The following is a 6,914-nucleotide window of genomic DNA, read 5'->3' on the forward strand; positions in this document are numbered from 1 at the left end:
GTGAACCTGGCCCCATAGGGCATACAGATGATGAAGACCCAGCTACCGACCCTGAAGGTTGGGTCCTACCTCTACCACGAACTGAGGGGCAATCACGCATAATATGGCATGGTCGACCACATGAAAAGCAAACCTCTGAACCCAATCGACATGGACCCCAATGTAACTTCCCACACTGGGAACATCGTGGCACGGGTGGCCTTGCCTGACCCGAATCACCTCTGAACTGAGATCCCGAAAAGCTCTGACTCGTCCCAGAATGAGTGGACTTATCAAATCTCTGGCCTGAAAATCGTGGAGGCGCACTAGTCATAGAATGTCCTGAATGCCTTAAAAACTGCTGTCTGTGCCCACCTCTAAACTCACTCATCGGACCTGAAGATCTGGCCCTCTTGCTATGTCCCCTTTCATGCTCACGGTCACCTTTTTGTTGTTGTAGGCTTTCTTCTAAATTTTGAGCATGTTCTTGAATGCGTGAAATATCCATATTGTCCTGAAGGGACGAAGTCAAGCACCTATCCAACAAATGTGGCCCTAGGCCTTTCACAAATCGGTGCACTCGGTCACCTATATCTGCTACCATGGTCGAAGCATACCTAGCCAAAGAATTGAAGCGGAGACTATACTCTAAAGCACTCATGCTACTTTGCCTCAAATTCAAGAATTTATCGGCTCTAGCTCGCCGAACCTTTGGAGGCAAATAATGTCGGAGAAAAGCATCTACAAATTCTTGCCATACCGGGGGAGGCGCATTGGCTCCCCATGAAACCATCCAAACTATGTACCAATGAACCGTAACATCCCTCAATCTATAGGATGCTAGTTCCACCGATTCGGTGTCCGAAGCATGTATCAACAGAAGCGTCCTCAACATTCCATCAATAAAATTCTGAGGGTCCTCATCCGATTTTGATCCAAAGAATTCCAGAGGGTTCAAGCTAATGAAGTCACAGGCCCTTGGACTAACTGCCCTATCACCTTGCCCTGTACTTTGTCGCTGAGTCTGGGCAGCAACCAATTGAGTAAGCAAATGAATGCCCTCTTTTACATCTTGGCCTGAAGCATCCGGTGGAGGAGCCAGAGGAGCTGGATATGGGGCTGAGGCTCCCTCATGCTCCTCAGAAATAGGCACTGACTGGGAGGACTTAGATTGAGCCGCATTCTGGGAATCACTTTCTTCTACAACTGGTGGCGGTGCTCTTTCAGCCCTCTTTTCTGCCATTGTCTTGCCCTTTTAGGCTGTCGTAGCCTTTCTCTTTACAGGCATTTCTAAAACACATAACACATGACATGGTTAAGGAAAAGAAGTTCTCATATCATAGCTCTATCGCACGAACGTATGAAGAAAGAAGGTCATTCATTCCTAAAAATGCCCGCAGCCTCTTGTTTATAAATATGGCGCGCAACACACCCATAACCAAGACTCTACTGGACACGGCTTGTAGACACACCCTAGGACAGAACTGCTCTGACACTACTTTTGTCACGACCCAACCGGAGGGCCGTGACGGGCACCTGGTGCTAGCCCACCCGGGCACCTCTAACATACCTTTACATCTACATCTAGGTGAGCCACATTTTAAATCATACATTTTATCCATCAATCATACTAATCCCATTGGACAATCAATACATTTATATCATCATTTGCAACTATGCCCATATCAATGTACATAAGCCGACGAGGCTAACAAAATGATATCCAAAATATAGGCCGACAAGGCCAAACACATTTAACTATATACACATGTCTACGAGCCTCTAAGGAGAGTATGTCATATCATATAGACGGGACAGGACCCCGCTATGCCCGTAAATATGTACACAAAAGAATCAATACCCAAAAGCTATAGCTCCGAATAAAGTGGAGCTCCGCTATGTAGTCCCTGAGAAATATAGCTATGGATCAAGTCTGTCTCCCTGGCCACTTGCGAGTATGACGCAGCGTCCACAAACAAAAGGACGTCAGTACAAAGAATGTATTGAGTATGTAAAGCGTGATCAATATCATTATGAAAGCATAATATACAACAAAGAAATAGCATAAAATGAGAGATAGTCGTATCATCTTCGTAAGCACTTACTTGCTTCTCATGGGGACTTTCCATTTCTAATACGTGATTGTGTACATACATCCATACTCGTATCCGTATTCATATCCGTACTCATTTACATTTCGTATCCATAATCGTATTCATATACATATTCTTATTTGTATTCGTATCATGTCTGTATTCATACTCATATCTATATCATGTACATATCCATATCATATACATATCATATTCATAGCATACCCGACCACGAAGGTTCAGTGTTTCGCGTACCCGACCATGGCTAGGCTCGGTTATCATACATACCTGGCCAACCAAGGCTTCAGGGTTACACATACCTGGCCCTACTAAGGCTTCAGTGTTATCCATACCTAACTACAGAGGTGCGTGCGCGTTACATAAATATATACATTCTACCCGGCCTTATAAGGTCGGGGTTCCATAATAGTCATGCATAGACACATATACATAATAGTTCATAAGCATCTTTAGCATCATTACTATTATCATCGGCATCATTTTCGTTATCGCTATTATCGTCATCATCATTATCATCATTACCATTTTCGTCACCATCATTATCGTCGTTCATTACATCTATCCTTATAGGATTATTCGTTATATGTGGAATTTAGTACAATCGTAATACATATCAAGAATTATAAGCTTTGTAGCTTTTTGAAGATAGAATCATTTGGAAGACATCATAGGATCATAGAGGAATAGATATTTGGCCAAAAAACCATGCCTTATGAAAGAAGGGTTAGCCTTACATACCTTGCCGTTCAACTATTCTATCACTTGCACGTTCTCCTTCAATGTTCACGTTTCTACCTTCATTAGAGTTATACTATCATTAGAAATCAACAGCTTGCATACACGACTGAAACTAGAGAAAATCGGACAACATCTCCTTTATTTATACAACTTCCTTCAAATCATATAACAACTCCCAAATGTCAATAATACATTCATAATATCATAACAATATTCTTTATTCATCCACATTATCCATATCTCTCAATTCACTTCCAATTATCCATATCCATGGTCATAGCACACAATTACATTCATTCATATACAATGTCTATCCCACTATATCACAACACATCAAGAATCATGACTCAATTCAAGTTATTACTCAAAATGGCACTATTTCCACATTCATGACCCATTTTTCTATATCCTTCTACAATCCAAGTGTTTCAACTTTCAAATACCTTAAACAATATGGAAACACCATAAATCTTACCTTAGATGGTGTAGGGATGAACCTTGGGTGAAAACACCTCACTTGAGCAGAACCCTAGTTTCACCTTCACTTGGATTCCTTGCCTTGGATGAACTTTAATGGGTTTCTTACACTTGATTCACTTAGTTTGATGTTGTTGATCACTAATATGTTACACCTTGTAAATTTCCCCGTGAACGTATAATGAATAAACTAACGAAGAATACGGGTATATGATGTTTCAATGAGAAGGGAACGACGTTTGACGACCTTCAGTAAGATTTCAAAGGCAATTGTAATAAGAGATAGGTTATGCTCCACAATGACTAATCATAGGTTTTTGAAAATGTGAAAAAAATTGCAGATTTGCATTTTGGCCAGTTGGTCGTAAAATGAAATACGGACCGTAAAGTGGTATACGGCCAGTAAACTGCCAGGTCGTATTCCAACTTACAAAACTTCAACTTTCTGTCAAATGTTTAAATGGTTAAATACGACTTGGAGTACGAACCGTAAATTGAAATACGGCCCGTAAACCGTGATCGTAAATCACCATGAACCTCAACATACCTTTCTGGTTTTGATATGCTTAAATACGACCACGAAATACGGCCCGTAAACTGAAATACGGACAGTAAACTGGGTTTACGACAGTACACTTCAGCTACTGTTCATTCCGGATCAGATTTTAAGTCATTAAAAGGAGACCCAAACTCATAAAATTCATTTCATCTCCACGACATTTCTCTGTAGAAACCTCTAGAATACTCTCCACTCCTTACTTACAAGAAAACAAAGGAAATCAAAGATCAATATCAAGAATTCAAGTGAATCAAGTGTATGAAACTCATCAAAGCTCATCCAAGTTAAGAAATTTCAAGAGAAGCAAACTAGGGTTTGGGTGCAAGAAGAACAATACCACTCAAGGCTTGTTCCTACAACTTCTAAGGTAAAGACGCGAATATTGAAGAGGAACGATCAAGCAGTAGAATAGCTAACGGAAAAGGTATGTAAGGCTAGTCCTTCTTTCCAAGGCAGGAATCCTATGATATGATATTATTTCTCTACATTTCCATGGCTTCCTTATATTCCGGAACCAAGAGCCTATGTTCATGGATAGCCACGTGAGATAAGGATAAGAGATATGTTATGAGCACGATAACCGAGATGATAAGCGTAAGACTAAAGATTCTAGAGCTCATGGTATAATGTTTAAACAAAGCTAAAGACATTAACTACGATCTATTGGTAATGCTTGATGTATACACTCACCTTATATACTAATTCCTTCAAGGTGAGGCGGAATACCTATGAATGCTCTATAATGTAAGTGGGGGCTCTCGACCTTACGTCACCCCGACATTGTTATAGATTGTCCATAAGCCTCAATGTATGTCCTATGACCAATGTTTCGGGAAACTACGAGTCTATGTTCATAAGGATTTCATGTGAGATAAAGGTAAGAGATACACTATAGAAATGATAATGGAAATGATGAGCTTAAGCCCAAAGATTATAAAGACTATCATACGATATTTATACGAAATTTGTGCTACGAATATGATGTGATTTTCATAGATTGTCTTTAAATTTAAATGTGTGCATTAATGAAAGGTTATGATAAGCTTATGAGATGTATGTGATGGCAATGATAATGATGAGATATATTGATCCTTGTATGATGCATGTGATATGTTCGAGCCACTATGTGGCCGAATACGGAAGATATGTATGTGATATTGTCGAGCCACTACGTGGCCAAATACGGATACTGTCGAGCCACCACGTGGCCGAATACGGATATTGTCGAGCCCTACGTGGCTGAATACGGATAATGTTTTATGTGTATGAGAAGCTACGATACTACGATGATGAATTATATGACATGATGATGTATATGCTATGATGGTTCATGTACGACGATTATGTATATGTGATATTTGTATGAAATGTATTCATCCTTAAAGGTCGCGCAGGTTTTGCCTTCACCTCATGACTTATGATTTCTCTATTATGTTTGTTTCATTCATGCCTTAAAGGTCGCGCAGGTTTTGCCTTCACCTCATGACTTATGATTTCTCTATTATGTTTGTTTCATTCATGCCTTACATACTCAGTACAATATTCGTACTGACGTCCATTTTCTTTGGACGCTGTGTTCATGCCCACAGGTAGACAGGGAGACGGCGCAGACCTTTAGGAGCTACCAGCAGATTTGCAGAAGCACTCCATTATTTCAGAGGTGCTAATCGGGTTTATACTTTTGTGTATATATATATGTAAAAGTATTTTGGGCACGACGGGGTCTTGTCCCGTTCATATGTCTAGTACTCTAGTAGAGGCTCGTAGATACGTATGTGTGGGTTATATGGTCTCACAAGGTCACTACTGTATATATGTAGATATGTCTACATTATCTTTTGATAGCCAAAGGGCTTATGTATATAAAAGTATTTATGTTCTTTAATAAAAATGATTTTCTTATGATTATGAGTTTATGAACGAAAAAGGAGGCTTAATGAGTATGATGAGTAGTAGCACGAGCGGTGCTCGGTGGTCAGGCCCGGGTACCCGTCACTTCCCCTAGCTGGGTCGTGACATAATATCTCTTGAATTCTTGTGGGAGAAGTGTAGGGAGATGTTTTAGAGAGAAGAGGTGTGAAAGGGAAATGAAATAAAATGATACTTGGTCCCTTATTAATACACCAAATCTGTCCCGGCCAGTTTCTACGGACCAACATACGGTCCATATAAATTATACTGACCGTATGTCTGGCCGTAGATTTGGTCCAGAGAGGGGTGATATTCTGGGCTGATTATATGGTGAAACATATTGTCCGTATGTTTTATACGACCAGTATGCTTGGTCGTATAATGCCCAGTTTTCCGAAGTTCATTTTCGTCGACTCGTTTGATCTCCAATCCTTATGGAACCTTCTTAGCACTTGTCTATCACCTCATTAACAATCTAAGAGATGTCATAACTCTTCTCCAAAGCATTTTTAAATCCTCGTTAACTTGTTACTCATAATTCCTTGTCGATACCTATCGTATGCCTTACCTTCTTTTGGCAAACTTTCTTTCCCCTACCTCGAACGTCTTTGAAATCTTGATTAGGGTCATCAAATGTCATTCCTTACTTATCGAAATATCATATACTTCGTGCTCTTCGTTAGTCTATTCACTGTGTATCAACGGAAATATTTTTGAGGTGTAACACTAGTATCAAGATGACACCATTTGAAGCCCTATATGGGCAGAGGTGTAGATCACGTATTGGTCCATCAGGCTATGGATAAAGTTAATTGATTTAAGAACATTTAGAAATGGCTTAGAGTCTCCAGAAGTACTATTCGGATGTGTAGCAAAGAGACTTAGATGTCATATTGATGATTGGGTTTTGCCTAAGAAAAGTGACACGCGATTTGGAAAGAAAGGGAACCTTACTCCCAGAAATATAGTGGACCATACAAGATCTTGCGAAGGATTGGTCAAGTGGCTTACGAGCTAGAGTTACCACCACAGTCGGTTGTTGTACACCTAGTATTTTATGTATCTATGTTAAAGAAATTCATGGGGTATCTGTCTCTAGTTGTCCCTACAGAAATCTTTGGCGTTAAAGATACCCT

The sequence above is a fragment of the Lycium barbarum genome, chromosome 8, assembly GCF_019175385.1.
Source record: "Lycium barbarum isolate Lr01 chromosome 8, ASM1917538v2, whole genome shotgun sequence".
NCBI classification, from domain to species: domain Eukaryota; kingdom Viridiplantae; phylum Streptophyta; class Magnoliopsida; order Solanales; family Solanaceae; genus Lycium; species Lycium barbarum.